The sequence below is a fragment of the Neodiprion lecontei genome, chromosome 4 (assembly GCF_021901455.1).
Source record: "Neodiprion lecontei isolate iyNeoLeco1 chromosome 4, iyNeoLeco1.1, whole genome shotgun sequence".
In the NCBI taxonomy this organism is placed as follows: domain Eukaryota; kingdom Metazoa; phylum Arthropoda; class Insecta; order Hymenoptera; family Diprionidae; genus Neodiprion; species Neodiprion lecontei.
Window position 1 is genome coordinate 40,748,708 of NC_060263.1, and position 18,319 is coordinate 40,767,026.

At 40.6% G+C, this 18,319-nt stretch overlaps 1 protein-coding gene across 17 annotated transcripts in view; it reads left to right on the forward strand.

Moving 5' to 3' along the window:
- The first annotated feature begins 7,165 nt into the window (after positions 1 to 7,165).
- Positions 7,166 to 18,319, forward strand: part of LOC107227335 — a 164,245-nt gene continuing 153,091 nt past the window's right edge. For all 17 annotated transcript variants that reach the window (XM_046737489.1, XM_046737500.1, XM_046737497.1 and 14 more), the window contains exon 1: positions 7,166 to 7,444. The gene's annotated coding sequence lies outside the window, so the exon portion shown is untranslated. The remainder of the gene's footprint in view (positions 7,445 to 18,319) is intronic.

An 18,319-nucleotide genomic window follows, 5' to 3' on the forward strand; every position in this document is an offset into this window, starting at 1 on the left:
TTCCCACTATATATATGCCACTCTCACTCTGGCACCAACCACGCATACGTTTCCGTTCGCAGCTTGTTCGTTACACGATCGTTCCAATCCTGAGGGACTAGCGGCGCACAGCTCAACGACCACCACCTTGCCTACTGCATCGTTTCACGTCTCTGGTACTCACGAGCACGTGGACCTGTCAGAGCGCAAGTACAAGGGCTCAAAACGCTCGTCTTTGATGATGCGTTCGGGAAAAAACGAAAATTGAACATTTGGACGCGTAGCAGCTGATTTTCTGACTATCTTTACTGACAATCCCAATCGTTTCGTTCGAGGGTTTATTTGATGAAACGACTTAATCGGTGGTTATAGACTCTGCAACATTCTTTTTGAACTATGCTACATAAAAAATATAGCGAAGGTATTTTCTTGCTGTGAGAAATTCGTAAGAAGGAAATTACGTGCCTCAGAGAATATTTCGTTACACTGAACCTTGAAGCGAAGATAATTAATCGGACAGTGTTGTTTTCGAGTAATTTTATAGTTACCTGACCTGCTTATCAAAGCAACATTTTCCACTTCATGTAAATTTATCAAAGATTTATCGACGATGTGAAGAAAGGTTGCAGTTATTCTTGCGTCTTCACATAAGCTTCCATCGTAGTATATATAACCTGACCTATGGAACACCGTCATGCGCATTGTAAAGTACACTTGAATGTAATAGATTACGAAAGTAACGCTTCGTCGAATTTGTTACCACACCTTGAACTCCGCCTGCACGATTCAATTTTTATTAAATCGTTATTGCTTGTCTGGAAATTATTGATAATCATTATTTGACTACCTGGTCGTGTGGCGTAGCATGTGGTCTCGTAGTCTTTCGAAATAATTTTACGCCAAACCGGAAGCGAATGCGAAATTAGGAGGTGTGATCGAGCGGCTAGCCTTCGATTCTGATCATGTCCTTAAGTCACATGTGATGAATAATTGAACTGGGTCAAAGTTTTCTTTTCTTCATTTTTTTTTTTTTTTTTTTCACTTTATATTTCATTCTAAATTCAGTTTCAATGACAATCCGTTCATAAATTGTTTATGGTTATGAATTTTCCAAACTCCCATGGCTTAGGCAAGAAAATTTTATCCTTTGAATTCTGAAAACTTCACTAATTTATAATCGTCTGAACTCGATCTATACCCGCATGAAAAATAGAAAGGAAGTTTCACCGACATAGCTTACCTATGTGTAACTTGCAAGCGGTAAGTATAAGCTAAACACCTGAATTACGCATTTGTCAATTTTTGTTTTACGTTCAGTTTGCACTTTGTCATATGCGCGAGGATCAACGTAATCGTTTGTGCCAATAGATTGTGACGGGCTTCCGTGTCTCGGACATTTGGCTCTTACGAATCGGGCACATCGTCTGTTAGGTGGGATAAGGTGTTTCGTAAAATAAATAAAAACCCATTTATTCCTGCTGCACCAACAATTAGCTTTCAATTATGTAAGCTTTCCCCTAATCCAACAATAATCAACGAGACAGTGTCGTTTTACGATTCTTTACGACACTGGCCAAAATCTATAAGTTGTTTTACGAGCGACGCTGAGCATGTATTGCTTTTCCAAACACTTTCTCCCTCTCTCTATTATTTCGAATCACTTATGACCTCACGACTATCATTAAGCAACAGACAAAAATGATCCAATTTTTCAGCAATTTCAGTAAAAAAAAACAACATTCCTTGACTTGGTTAATTTATTTATGTTCGGGTATTTAACCTTTCAAAGCTTAGTTTTTGGTCTTGCTTGTTCTACCCTTGTTCGTACCCATCGCTGAAAATTCCTTCAGCAATTACGCGGGGCTACTTCGACCTGCCTCAACCCAGAGGGAAGCTGTTCGAAGACAAAAGAAAGGTAGGTAAGTTAATTAGTTTTGATGAAAAGTTGACAATGACTCGGTTACGTTACAACAGCCGAACAAATTTAGCGTCTGTAATTGTCTGATACGATTTATCCAACGCTTGCAGGTAATAAAGAAAGCGTTAAACACCCGGGAAAATTATCATAGTACCCGACGGATCGAATCAGTGCAGATATCACGAAAGAATAGTAATGAAAAAGTATCAATGCGAAATGAAAGTAAGTGTGACTGCTTCGGGATGATAGGTGAAAAGCGAAAACAAAGGGGGCCCAGCATTCGTGTCGTTACGTCGGCTCCCGATCGGATCAAGGCGTGAGTAATACTCTCGAAAGTACAGCACTCATCATTGTCAGAGTCAGGATTCAAATTCCACCCATATTTGTTGTGAAAAAAGCGAAAGTATTCGTGGCCCAAGTAAGCATAGTATTATTGTCGCCTTTACAACTTGGCCGACGTAACGCGTGGATGTCGGACGGAGTCGAGCGATGGAAAACCTTGACATTTCAACAGGCATACGATAGGATAATCGCTGTTCGTGGTTTGTTTCTATTATTTTCTCTCCCTTTTTTTGTTCATGTTCCTTTGTAACTGAAATAAATTATCCAACTGGACAACGAGCTTCTCGGATCGACAACGGGCAGTGAAAGTAATGCTGCGACCTCGCACCTAGCTGAAGGCAAGAATGCCGGCGTCTCTCGTTTCGTTACACCTTAGATATACATATGCTCGTACTATTAAAAATTTCAATATTTTTCCCCCGCGCACGTTCCGACTTACGTTACGCGTCAGAACTTGATTCGATCATATCAGTTAATTGATTCACTGTCAATTGCTCGCCAACCATTCCGGAAAATATGCAAAGGTGTTCTCTCGAATTCTTCGTTTCTAACCTTATAACTGGTACCCTGTTATACGACTAATACTTAAACAGCTCAAAGTACCGAAATGTATCTTTGGAATAAATCCGTTGCGGAAAGCCTCCAAGGACAGGGTATACAGGTTGTACCATCCGTCCTTGGATGTTTTCAACGCAGGTTGTTGGATAAGATGCACAGCGTAACGCGTACCATTATTATCCTTCTCCATGACGTACCTGCGCTGCTAAGCTGTTGGTAAGAAATCAATTAACGATCAACGTTGGGAAAATGTGTCACGTTCTTTTTAAACAAAAAAATTCCACTGCCGAAACGGAACCTTAGGTCAGTTATTCGGCACTGGTGTAGGTATTAGAAGTTGTTAATCACTCGTCAATTTGATGTAGGTACCTGATTTCAATATTACAAAGATCTTAGAAGACTTCAGTGATTTCAAAAGATTTTAAAAGGTTCGAACAAGTTTCAAAATATTTCGAAAGATTTCAGATGATTTCCGAAGACTTCAAAGATTTCAGAAGATTACAAGGATTTTAAAATATATCATAGATTTCAAAAGATTTCAGAAGATTTCGAAAGATTCAGATTTCAGAAGATTTCACGAAATTTCACAAGATTCCGGGAAAAGTGTACACCAGATTTCACGAGTGATTAACCCCTCGTAAGATGTTCCGATGACGCATGGTGAAAGAATATAATACGTAGCTTTCTTGACTAGGTATTAATGTTCAAGCGACAATTATCGACATTTCATGCTGTCTGCGTGTTCGCGCAGCTCATCCACCGTTTATTTTTGCCAATAACGAAGCCCGATAAGTGCGGACCCACAAAATCTTAGAGCTAAACAGAGGCAATGTGACTTGAAGGCAAGAAGTGTTGTGTGAAAGTGTGCATATGTTGCGAGTTACTCTACGTAGCGTGCATCCGACTGTTCAATCCTACCTCCCGATTATGACCTTTTCCCAAAACCTGCCATTCTGCACAGCGCGCGATTTCGCAAACCACGATAACGCGCGGCACGCGACTTTCTTTCGTTAATTTATCTCCTCGAGTCCGTCTTTTAATGTCAACGCGCAGGTAATCCAGTTGCAACTTCGATTCTGCACACTTTCGGAAGATCGAAAGTGACTCGAGTCGTTGAATTGATTTGAATTCATCAAACCGGAGTAGTCCTAAAAACGTTTTCAGACGTTGTATCTCTTCTTGGAAAGCTTCGCTGGAGCGTCGGTGAATACTGCCTGAAACTTGTCGGGACACCGTAACGACGATGCCTTGATAATACCTCCAACGAAGGGAAATCATTTTTTTTGTTTTTCTTTTTTTGCAAAAAAGACTCGCTATGGAAAGGGGGATGATGGGGTCAGAGGCGTTGGGCGTAGCGAACAAATGCGTACCTATTTAATTGCTCTCCATGACGCAAGGCGTCTTTGGGTCCCGGGAATGCTGGGACTTGCCTGTGTCACACGTGCATGAGCCGCTACATCTACAGAAGTGGCAACTGCCGTGGTATGTCAGCACGGCACCGTTTGCGTAATCCTTAGCAGAACAGCCTCTGGGTTGCTTTGCCTTAAATTCAACGGGACCGCATTCCTACCGAGGTGGACCTCTCAGGCGCCATTCCTGACGGGAGCCGAATTGCCACGACCAATTGAATCGCAGCTTCGAAGCTGATGGAGATTTAAATTATCAGCCGTATAGCACGAATTGTTATCTGCGAGTCCGACATACCCAGAAATGAACGCCGGTATTCTCATCAGATTTATCTGCGGGCCCCGAAAAGAAAGTCCTCGATTCCGGCTCTCCTTGCTTATTTCGCCCTGTCCAGCTGTCCGTGAGTCTCTCCGTTTGCCAGGGAGTGGCCGGTCCACACACACGGTACTTCAATAAGGTCAGGTTCAATTTCTCTGGCCAAGTAGCGAGGGCTACAAACGAACGCCAAATTTATCGGGATTGTAAATAGCTATCGAAAATATTGTGTTTTGAAATATTGTTTCGCCATTTCCAGAAAATAAGACATGGACGCATTTACTCCAGCAGTGATCGAGCGATATCTTTGGTCAAAGTCGGTTCAGTTATGGTTTTCATATCTTTCCAAGATTCTTAAAAATTTAGATTTAGTTTTGAATTTGTTCTAACGAATTCGACCAAAAAAAAATTTCCTCAGCAAATAACTTAAAATTGTCGTATATAAGAAGTTGATGAATTGGTACCTGTTGTTTGCTTCCGAGCTTAATGCTTGTACAGTTGCACTAACATTTTCTAAATCCTAGTCAATTTTATATTACGCTTACTTATTTCATGACCATGAAGATGCTACGATTCTCTTGCAGAATGTTCTTCAACAGTTTATACCATTTAACAAAGTATGAGTCCTGAGTAGATGCAGTCGATTATTGAAGGTGTACAAACGGTTTCAAAGCGCAAGTTCTTGAAAGCCGACGAAGGGTTGATTACGGGTATTAGGAGCGAGTGAGATTGGCAGGAACCGTCTGGTAAATACAGTCAGTTGCGTCTAACAGTATTGATATGTTGGACCTATACGCACAGCTTGCAGCGAAAGTTACTGTATATTACAATATACCTATAATACTGAAGTATATAACGCTGCTATCTTGACTGTATGTATGTATGTATGTGTGTATTTACGTACACATCTATGTACAAGCCACACAGAGCAGTGTTGTATAATACGTACGGCCTGTATTGATATTCGATTAACGCGTAAGAACTTGCATAACAACTAATATCACAGGCGATGGAATTGATTTCAAGTTTGTTTATTTGAAAGAAAGGCGATCGATATTGATACCCGAGCATGATGAAAGTAATATTCAAATCATGGCGTGTTACTACACGCTTGGGTCACATTTTGTTGAGAATTGAAAGCACATGAGCGGAAAGGAGTTGAGAATAATTTTCTTCCTGATTTTCAATATTGAAATTATATATACCTATCATTACTCCACCAACGTAGATTATGATCGATAATATAATATTCAGTGATCAGAAACATTTTCAAAAAGTAAAAATTTAAAATTCGTTCTCTAGCAGGCTCTGTTCTGAGCCAATTTTATAAGATCTTCAAATTATTTTTAATACATGGTTTTTCATTGGTCGAACGTTACCGGAAGATAAGGAACTGAGTCCTATTTTGAAGTAAGCCACTTTAGGGGTTCGAAAAGATGAGTAAATGGAACGCAAAGATTCGGATTCTGATTATAAAATACGTAGTTATCCCCATTCGGTTATACCACGAAGTTGAAGAAAAATGAGGCAAGACAGCAGGCTTGAAATGATTAGTTTGCAAAAAATTTATAGCTTCTGCAGTAAAATAGCACAGATTTGCCAACAACTCAATTTAAATCGATAGAATGATGAAAACGTGTACAATTTTGGGTCGCTCTTAAATTGGAATGAAAGAAATCGAATCTAATAACACAGGCCTGCGATGGTTTTTCCTTGACAAAACTGAATAGTAATTTCCGTAAGTAATCGGTATGGTTGTTTAAAAAGAAAAATTTTTAAATTCTATCTTGTAAATTTTCTGACAATTTTTTTTCTGTTTTCTTAGTCCTACTAGAGGTAACTTCCAATTTCTGCGGTAAATATACGTATCAATGGTAGTGTTGATATTTAAATATTCATCTATCCTCACTAATTGTTGTTTATGAGGATTTTAAGCATACTTAGAGCTACGTAAGTAAAAGAGAAAAAGATTGAACAGGAGTTTTGAAGAAATTAGAAAAAGATATCACAAGTCTTTTTGATTTATCTAATCTCTTAAGTCTTGTTTAAAACGAATGCTGTTCACTTTATAACTAAACATTCAGTTTTACATTCATGATACATTATTTTTCATAAAAATTGTTAAAAAATCTGTAAATATGCGCATCCTGCATAAAAAGATATGTCCATACGCTGTAAAAAAAACCAGCGCTATATTTCAATCCAACATACCTAAATACCTAAAAAAAAGTATTATGATTTTAAGGTAAAATTAAAAGTTATATTTCTAAGGCCTGTGTAATCAATCTGTTATGAACAATTCCGCGCGGCATATCAGACGATAAAGGTGAGATCTGATATCCGAGAAAAATCAGCCTCGGTGTCGAGATCTCTGAGCAGCTTGGCATAACTGATCCAGCACCTTCGGCCTCGAGATCTTCTCGCCTCAGCCAGCCGGTTAGAGAGGATCGAGAGGAATCTCAACGGCGCAGCAGGCATTCTTCGAATCCGTGGCTGGAGGTTGGAGGTTGGAGGTTTGGGCTGCGGTGTACAGAATGCGACAAAGGAGCTGTCGGCGGGTGGCGCCGACGGGAAATCGGAGAACTACCGAGCCGTTCGTGACGTCGTCAGTCACTTGTTGCGTCGCCGTGTAGCAGCAGTCGCTCGGCTCAGCGGAACAGCGCGCCAAGATTCTACGCTTTGAGTTCACACAACTCTCCAGCCGCGTTCGAACTTCGAATGTCGGAAGTCAGCGCAACGTCGCTTCGCCGCCGCGGCTCGAAGTCACGGTAAACGGCCGACGAACCGCTTCAAGATGACGTGTGCTCTGTGATTTCTGTGATTATTAACCAGAGTTTTGTGACCGAGGAGATACCCTTACCCCCTCTTACCCTGACAGAGATTTGTTTTCTTCGTCTTCGGATCGTCGCCGCCGGCAGAACAATGGTGAGCTGCTCTTAGCATCTAACCAGTATACTCTTGTGATTTACTTACCGCGACTCACAATTAAGACCCCTATGAGTTAGGGTGTTATGGGGTCTTGTTTATACACTCAGGCACAACCCTTTGAGGTTGATGTATCCCGTTAGGCTGTGATACCGGGTGTTTATTATATTGGCATCAAGAACAGCTTGCGGTATGCCCTTCTCTGCTTCCGCATATGTTTTTGTTTGTCTCTTGTACCTTGAGACTACTTTTTCACCGCACGGTGAAATTGGATGAGACTGTTCATCAAACCATACGCTTGTTTCGTACACCGCACCGTGTTGTATTCCTCGGAATCTGCAGATCAAGTAGTTTTCAACTTCACTTTGACCTGCTGCACACATGGTGATCCCGATACTTTCGTGACAGCATGAAAGTGTCATCGTGGGGTAATCTTTTAATTACTAACCCATGGAGGAGATGTGATTAAGTATCTCACTTTCGATAACGCAAGAATGAAATATAGACGTAATGAGGACCAGAAAGAAGATAGATTACTTCGCGTGTGGAGATAAGAGAGCGGAAGGGTAGAAAAATACTCATTTAGACGAAAACTGAAACAAGAAGGGGAAAAAAAACAGTCGTAGCATCGGGAAGTCGAAGATGCGTTGCATGTATCGGTCATTAATGAATTGATATGCGAGCCGATTGGCGATGGTCAGTTTCAACCTCTTATCGGAGCTACACTACACGACTTGAATTGTAAATAAAACGTACGGTCATGTCAAGCTCGGATCACGTGCTACAAGCATCGAGGTTTCTAAACTTTCCTTCGATCCCTAATATCAAAGAATTAGAAACAAACATAACGCGATCCTCGCTCTCCCGATTTCTCATACAATCAATATGTTCAATAATTACAAGATTGAAGTTGGTGACTGGACAAAACATTGACGGACAAACTACTACTCTGCAGATTTAGGATGATTTTGAAGGAACTCAGTGTGCAAAATTTGAGCATGTTTTCGCTATGTTACGGTTTGCTCAATTTCAAAAACTCCAAAAGTTACGAAAAATGATTCTTCTTACAAATTTGAGCACCATCTGCGATTTCATGACCATTCAAATTATCTAAAATGAGATATGATCGAATGAGTACGCTTATTATTTAATAATATTTGGCGCGATGTATAAATCCTTCTTAGGTTATAAAAGGCACCAACTGCGTAGCGATGGGTTGATGGTCGCTGGTACAGAAATTAAGAGGGGAAAAATAGAACAGTCGAAAAAAAAAGATGATTATTACGGTAAAACAATAAGAAGCCGCGAAATAAGCGAAGGGTGAAGGTTGTTTGCATTGACATCACGGCTTACGGAAACTCGCCTTACAGCCCGATAATTGTCGGAATAATGAAAAACAAACAGAGAGGCTGAATAATTAACGACCATTTAACGGTACAAACCTGATCAAACAATGTCTGTAAAGCATATAGACAGTGGGTGGTAGGTCTATACGCCCAAACGTATATGAGAAGTGTACACAAGTACTCGTCGCACATGTGTAATAACATCCTGTACTTTATTTTATCTCTCGGCAACAATTGACGAATGAACCAAAAACCTAAAGCTAAAGCAACGAGAGAAAAAAAGCGCCACATATTTCACAGCTGTAGGATGACAGCGAGCCAAAGGCTTCGATATTTGAGACACTCGTTGTAAGTTTTACGCTAAGCTTTTGATCGGCAACTTGCGGAACCGGATCGCAACGATGAATCGATTTGTCGACGTACTCGTATATATATCGTCACCTGTGTTAGAGCACAAACGTGAGACTCGTCTGGCTCACTGTTTTCTTTGCGCACGCAGCACAATGCGATTCTTCGAGTCTTCGTCGTCCGTAGGCGGAGGCTGCTTCTCCGCTCCAAGGGGCCTTCTTTGCTCCCTGGCTCATACCTGACCTTCCGACGTGTTGCTGTACCTGTATCGAGGTACACTTCGCGAATTCTATTCAGTGCTCGGGTCGTACAGTCGGTATAAAATTTTTTTTAAATGAAACGTGATCACGGTGCCTATTTGTCCTGGAAATGTCCTCGAATTTTCCGTGTCTTTCAAAAGTCCTGGAAACTATACTTGATTTTTTCTTGTATCCTGGAAATATTCTATTTTTAATTTTCTTCAATAACCCAAAAATGTCCTGGAAATGTCCTTGAATTTTTTACGGATTTATTACTGGAGACTTTGATGATGAAACGAAGGTTTGAAAAGTACCGAAGAAGCTAATCCGCTGTTACGTAAATAATTGAGAAAGTACCGTGACACAGGAAAAAGTTTTTAAAACACTGAAATTCAATTCTCGACACTTCGGTGTATCAACAACATCGTAGAAGTCACTATGATGAACAGTCTCTTACAAAAAAATCCGTAACTGTTGTTTGTCATTTAAAATCTTTTTCATACTCTTAGATTGAACTTGTTTAGCTTTAATTGCATACTTCGAATCTTATTCTTGTCACATATTTTTAACCTAACTGTACGTCCGGTATATCCTGGAGCTTTTGGGCCGGTTTTGTGTCCTGTGAGTTTATTACAACACATCTCTGAGATATACTTAAATATAGGTACAGTAAGGTCTTTTTTTTCTTTTTATCCGTTTAAACATCCTGCCAGAGCGTTTGTGCATCGAGAATTTCTATCAAGTCGAATATAGGCGATTGATGTCCGTCACATATTCACATTTTGCTTCCCGAAAGCGTCGCGTTGGCGCGAATTACCAAACCACGCGAGTCTGTATTTCCATCCTACACCTACATTCTCGCAATGCCCGTATGTGATACGTCATAATATGATAGCAGTGAGCTGCTCGTGTTTCATCTTGAGAACGAGAACGAGGTAATCAACAAACAGAACCGCGATCCGTTTTTTTTTTTATTCCACAACCCATACGTTGTCTCACAACATCAGCAAATCTCTAATAATTATTCATCATCGCGACAAAAAAGAATGTTGTCTCGCTAAAATGGTTCCCAGGACGAAGAGGATTTCGCGTCCTTTTCGCCTTTATAACTCGACCCTTCGTATCACGCCATTATTATCTATTTATTCGTCTGCTTCGTGCTGCAAATACTAAATACTAGACTGCGTGTATCCAATAGTCCGTACCGCAGCTTTTCTCAGAGCTAAAGGAAGGGACGGAATCGTTAATAAAAGACTTCGGGCCTCCGCCACCTACGACGGAAATAATGCTTTCTCCCCGGTCTGGAGGCTGGAACTGAAGACGTAGAGACGGCAGGCAAAGGCGCTTTATAAAGAGAACAGCATAGGGAAACTCTGTCGACCTACACGCGGACCGAAATAGCGAACTAAGAAGATCGGCGCACCTTCTCGCAAGCTTCGCTTCTTTCGGGCTTCCCCGGGGATCGATTCGTCGCTCCCCCATTCACAAAGGGATATCCATAGTGAAAGAGGTGCTGGAGGCTCCTGAACGCCTCGTGAACAACTTCTTATTATATCTCGCGGATTCGTTGTCGGTAATACAATGGGTACATTGGTACAATTTGGCTTAGCGAAAATTTGGCAAACTTGTCATTGAGGAAATAGACGTTGATGTTGCTATGGGTTCAAAGACTGGAAGCTTCTTTTCGAAGAAGATTCTAACATCATTTGAAATCAGATCAATTATCATAATTATCAATTGTGATGAAAAGTGTTGCGAAATTTGTTCTCTTCATAATTTTACAACTATCGTTAACTTTCATAACGGCCGCTGAAAAGTAAACTGATATTATTTTCGTCGATCTGAAAAATTACATTTTTCAATAATAATTCCAATGAAAATCCGTATAATTTGGAGAAAATAGCGCTCTTTAATTCCGACCGAATTTGATCTGTAGCCTCGTTACAACTTGCGCTTCTCTGTGGTTATTATAACCAGCCTTGATATAAAAATTTAGGTTTCCTTCTAGGTATTCAACCGATTTTTAGATTTTGTTTTTTCTTCCATTCATGTTATTTTCATCTCAATTAACGCGGCACTGCCTAAATTAAAAATGATAAAATTTTTTGTGAAATCAGACGACCAGCTCTCAAGTTTTTCATGCAAATAAAAATCTTTTTCTTTCATATCCCCCATAAAATCCTGGGTATGATCCTCTTAGCCAAGCCGATTTTTTCCACTTGTTTCGTATTATGCTCGTCTAGCCGAGACCACGTCTAAACCGTCGGACGATTTATACCTGCACTAGGCCAGGTATGATACTTGCAATAATTATCTTGTATTCTGTCACTCCGTGCCTAATGTCTTGCCACCTGCGATACACGACGGTTGTCCGAAAGATCTAAAAGCTGGCGGTAGGTCGTCGCGCTGGCTGAAATCAACGCCACGAGCGACTGTGTCGTATAGATATGCGTTAATTATCCTGCCTACTTCGTAAATAACGTGTTAACTCTTTCATGAACCGAGCCACCAAGGTCTGATGGCCGCAGTTTCGTCGCTCCCTAAGGACCCTGGCCATAATGTGCAGGTAGCCATCCCTCCTTCTCGGGCACCATTAGTCCCGTGCCATAATTCGGGTGCTAGAATTTTGGACCAACTACCCGGCAGGTGTTGGGCGGGCAAGCATGCTGTGGTGTATACGAGCCCATAACACAACCCTCCCTTTCCCATAACTGCACACATACCGAGACTCCGTGTTGGACTGAAAATGAAAAGCCTTCCTATCCCCGTCTTCGTTCGGTCAACGCGGTTATTACTTCTACTTTTAGTATAACGTGGTCAATTTTTGATGCACGGATATTTCGAAAGATTGTTCATCATTTCGGTAAAGAAATGTGCGAGGAACGATAAATTATGACATCAACTGAAAATATGTGTGAACTTTTTCAGAAAAGTATGAACAGCCTTCGCTGTTAAAACGGTTTTCTAAGCCAGCTGAAATTCACGAGATTTTTTATACATTGAAAAAATTCTACAACCAAGATTTCAGGACAGGAAACATTGATCCGTGGTACAAGTCTGTCTGATCTCTGATAAAGGATGAATCAATGGTTTTATAACGTGAGTCGGTTAATTTCGTACCCTGGTTAGATATAATTTTTCATGCATAAGATCTAGAAGTCGCGCGCTTGTACAACGGTGGCCCGATATTAATATTTTTTAAAGGTATCGGAAGTTAGCTGCACGAGGGTATAAAAGAAAGCAAAGTGAAGATGGAAGCGCGCGGAAGCTGCGTTTACATAAATCGTGACATGACTGCCATATGGGCAGAAGTCGGGAAAGGGCGGCCAAAAATAGTCACCGTTTTGCTGCGCAGTGATTTTCATATACACGAACGACGCGCAAGACACGCAGCGCGCTCGGAGTACACGTGCGCTTCTTTACGCCGGTTCTTCTGTTCGCCGGATTTAAATCAAACCACTTCATCACCGCATCTGTAAGGCTACCGAGTCCATTTTCGACACTGCGTGTGTTGAAGAGAAATCACTACATTTGCATGGGGGCGAAAATACATGAATTGTTTGTGCAGATAGACAAATTCTCGATTTCCAGCCTAGGCAAAGTCAAGAATTGAAATGAGCAGGAAAGATTGGATGGCATTGAATTTTTTTCCGAAATACATGAATTCTTTGCAATCGAAATGAAAGCTTTAGACAGGATTACGGAGAATCTAAAAAATTAACCAGTGACCAATTCTCAAAATGATGAATGAAGTGGGAAGAATATGATCCTTGGATGTAGCATGTTATACGAGACATCTTGTGTGAACGGGACAAAATCTTGCACGAATTTCCGAGAGTTGGACCGGGTAATTTCCTTGAAAGGAAAACTGGGGAAAAAGGAAAAGAAGGAGCTAGTGAAACATCTGGCGAGCGGTATGCAGGTCAAATCTTTGTGGACAAAGGATCACGAACGAGCGGACGGGCAGGATGAGACCTGTTCTCATCGCTGGAAAATTTCATCATAATCCCAGCTTCCAACCAACTTCCCACGCGAATCATTTGGATGCGAATTTTGATACAATTTGCCTAGTTCGAGTCGTGTCTTGACCAAACTCCTGATCAAGATGATTTATCCAAGGATTACTTCAAACCCAAATTAAGGTCAATGACTTTTCACTCGAGAAGACAGGTATCGTCTACAGTACCTCTTCTGCAACATAAAGTTATTCGACCTCGGAGAAGATGGTCGAGATTAATAGAGTTTGACGCGTGGAATCGATAGTTGCGGTTCGTAATAATATATTCAAACGACGAGCTTGGGCATTATTCCTCGGCGGGTTCCAGCAAGTTCCTGGTTTAGACTTGCTTAGCTATTGTCGTGGGAACAACGTATACCTGTTTTCTCTCTATTCGTGCGGTTCGCAGCAGTTGGAGGGTGTTGATATCTTCCAGTTGTTGTTCACAAATTAGAGACCATGGTAGTTTAGTAATAAGATTTCCTTCCCAAATGGCGTGACTAGCGACACCTAGGGCAAAAAGTTGTTAAGATTAACTTGAAGATGGTTGGCGGGTGCTTGACCAAAACGTCGTTTTTAAATACACGTTTCGAAGAAAATTGAACTTCCTCCACGAATTGGATTATTATCTTCCAGACAGGTTCTAGACCTTCTTTGTGTCACCAAGGTAGAGGAGGCTCAGGTAGTTCAGATTCGTTCGATACTCGCGCTGCGGGTACCATTGCAATCGTCGTTTGAGTATTTAGGAGGAAGGAAGGCACAGCTTGGACGGTCTAAAATCTTACCTATTTTTAGAAGTTTTTTTTTTTTTTTTTAAGAAAATGAAAACACAGAGCAATTCGAGCTTGAGGGCTTTATTATTTATAGTTTCAAGAACGTTTTAGAATTTTTTCAGTGAAATTAATAACAAAATGGTGGCATGGTGCATATGAGTAGCGAACGACCCCGAACTCGAGGGTTTTCCTGGTGGTGCATCTCCTGACGTCACTGTCCAACTTGTAAGACAGAAAAAAATTCTGGAGTTATACACCTTTTCGGGCTCGAGTTCGTAATCCAAATGTTAAAAAAATTCTTTTCTTCAAATATATACGATTATGAAGAAAAAATTTCATTTTTGATTCAAATAATTATTTAAAAAATGTTATAATAAGACTATGGGATCGAAATTCAAAAATCTAGCCGATCTTATAATACCTTTTTCGAAGATCCTTATATGCATGATCTAAATCATCGACAAGTTCTAAACAACAGTTCCTTCATATTAGGTTACTACTTTCCTCTCTTACCAATCGAATAGTAGTCGCGACGATGAGTAGCTGGTGCCCGTGTTCTCAACAATTTATCCTCATCGATCGGGTCTTCCATGCCATGCCAAATGAACGAACTCCAAACCACCAATTATCGGCCAACTGTATCAATAGTATTCTAAGTTTATCTACACAGTAACTGACGCGGCAGGATTACGTATCTTTTCGTACAAGTCTGGCGCTCCACAAGCGCGCCAACAATCGAATGCGTGACAACTTGTAATTTATACACAGCATAAACGAGTCACCAAGCTCAGACTTTGAAATGTCACAACCGTCCAGCTGCTACCGGATGTTTCAGGCTTCGGATCCACCCGCAAGTGTTTCTTCGGTGAAACCATTGCGTCGTGCCGCGATCCATATTCACCTTTCAGTGTTCTTGGAAGTACAATGATCGAGAGGTGTCTTGGCATATTTTCTGAGAATTGTTTGCATCCATTTCACGGTCTCTTGGCCCATGAATATTAACCGAGATTTTGACTTGCTGGCCCGGTTATCCGGAACCTTGTCAGACGACCGAGCCCAAATTGTTGTCTTGACAATTATGACGTCAGCCAGCGTCTGAGAAAAGGGAACGAACGGTTTGTGTTAGGTTTTGTTTCATTTGTGAAAGCCGACAAACTTCTTGGAAACTGTTCGAACAAAGCAACTTCAGTCCAAGTACTAAAAAAGAAGAATATCAAGATAACCGAAGCAAAGAGAAACAGTGAACGAAAATAATTTAGTACTGCATCGTGAATATCCAGCGTTAAAAAATAATAACATTCCGAAGTCAACTAGGGCTTCTGTCTAAAACCAAAGTTTTGAAATGCCTTTCTATTCTATTAAGTCTTCGACGATGTAATACGGGATCCATTAATCAGTTTATGGACATTCTGCGGTAGCGAAAACTGTGTTAAAACGCAATCGCCTCGGTATGTCTCTGATTCAATCTGCACGATCTTACGTAAATTACACGGTATATCTAATCTTACTATTGTGTAAATAATTCTCTATATTTATATCCCTGCAATAACCATTGTGGAATTGTTGTGTTTATACGATATAACACTATTTACTTTACACTATTATGACTTCCGCACCTGCACCGACCATTCGAATTTGTGTAATTCAAAGGATTACAGAGAGAGCACATAAAGTTCTTGGATTTGTTATCGGCGTTCTTTTGTTCGAAAAGTGGAGCGCGTTGCTGCATGATTATTCCGCGTATCGTGAAACTGTCGAGCAGTTTCTATGAACCATTTACTATCTTCCAGAGTGCACATACAACGTACGTATGTGTACGTCGTGAACGTCGTGTTTATGACGTCCATTCGGTGCGCCCCAGCTCGCTGCAACGACCGACTGAAGAGCCAATTCATGCAGAACTGCGTCGATAAGAATAGTCACTCCCTGCCGGTTATACTCAGCATACAGCAATAACAACGGGACTGAAGCACCGCGGTTAGATTTTTGAAAAATGTAAATTGATTCTTTCGCTGTGTCTGGTTTTACGACTCTGGAAACGCCCTCCTTCTGAATACACGCCGTTGAATCACGTTATTCACAAGTTTAATCGAATAACCAACTTTGGAATTCACATTCATCTAAAAACAGATGAAACCCTGAAGTAAATTCATTCTGTTCTTGAGATTTTGCTTGCAAACTTTGCAGCTTTCAAGATCAATTGCCAAAAGAGTAATTAAAAATCTAGACCTCTTTTCATAACCTCCAGAAAAGTAAAATGTCTACTGCGTTATATTATGCCAGTGCTATTGTGTATCCGATGAATTCTACATCGTATTACACACGTTTTTGAGACTCCTTGTTCGTTCTAGATTAATTTTGCCGCCTAATTGACTGTCAGGATCAACGATCTTCAGAGCTCGGTGCTCTGCTCTACTTTACCAACGACGCCCAACCGTGAATCCTGAGTTTCGTTATCATCGTCGGTCTGTCAGTTGATTTCTCCACCTCCCGCAGAGATGAAAATAAAACTAGCGAGGGAAAGATAAGGAAAGATCGAGATAGAGAAGTAGGAAGGAAATTGAAGACAGTTGTGTTAATCTCGAGGATCCATATATGAATGCTAGTTTATGCACAAGATTAATCCCTACAGTGCCGTTGACCATTATTCTCGCTGTAGAACCGTAAACAAAATATGCAAAGTATGTGTGAAATGCATTATACGCCCAACCTCGTATCGTAGATCAGAATCGCAGCGTGAAACCGAGGCCTCTTTTCTTCTTCAAGCCACGTGGCAGTTGTAATACTATCTCCACATTCACTTTTTTCCTTTTCTTCGACGAAGCTTTGTTCAAGAAGAAGAGCCATTCCATTCTGTCATCGAGGTCGAGCGTAACTAAAGAGCAACCAAGTTCAGGGTCAGGTTTAATGAATAATTGAACAAACATCTCGAGTAGCTCTCGTCTCTGAACTAATCTCGATCGTAGATTTATTTCTCTGCTCTTTTTTCACCGCGTTGCTTCTCCTAAGGAAACTCATTCTTTTCTGCCTTTCGATACTGTAGTAATTATCTCGTATTCTTGAGGCGGTTATGTGTGGTTTTTCAGTTTGCACGTATCGTGTCTTTCTGCGAATATCCCATAGATTTTCCCATTTAGTGTAGAAGCAGTTTTTCTTCGTTTGTCCCATTTCTTTCTCAATCAAACCGTACTGAGCAAGTATACAATTGGTGTTACTCATATTGTAATTTTAAATTCTGCCAATATTTCTATTTCACCATTTGACGAGGTATCGCTAACAATGACGGTCAAGTGTGTAGCTGCGTTGTAATGCTCCAGTCAGTATCATCGCGTTTGTCTCGCTTAGTGCTCCTACATATGTACTACAACAAAACTTCCCTAGCCGAACTTCTGTTCGTAGGTAAGCCTTTCTAACCTGGCAATCTCGTAACTTCACGTGCCATCAACACTGCACAAAGACCAGCCGTGATCGGAATACCAACCAGCACGAGAAGAACGCTTGGAAAATATTTCTTGCACGCCACCGATGCGGAAGAGTTTCATACCACGTATAAGTATAAGAGATGAATCGATAGGTTGATGCGATACAGGATAAAATTCAAATAAAGCCGACCGTTTCTACTCGGTATACCATCTAGAGACGTGGACAATTTCAAATTTGGTACTACAGTATGAGGTATCGCTCATTCTGATCGCATACACACCACCAGAGGTCCAAACCACTCTGCCACACAACTCTAATTTTAAAGTATTGGGTTTCAAAGCGATCTGCAGAATTGAGATTTGAACGGATTGGAGTTACTGGATTGAAGCATTCTTTATTGATACCGAACATTGATAAGGATAAACCAAAGAAGATCTGTAAAACTTAGCTGAGATATATTTCGAAATCACTATTTTAATAACCCTATTCAACTCTGGTCACGAAGGAAGTTGAATAACTTTTGAATTGAAGAAGAAAGAAATGTAAAGGAAAATTCTAAATTTACTGGCAAATTTTGTATAACGATTAGCGTTCTGAGCCAGAATAAAGCAGACAAAAATTAATTAATTCGATGCAACGATCGGATGTGAAATCCCGTTGATTAAAGAAACAAAGAATGAAGTCTGACTTGTTACATCATGGCCGTGAGCTTCTCACATATGTAATCTTAGCCGAAAGTGATAAAAATA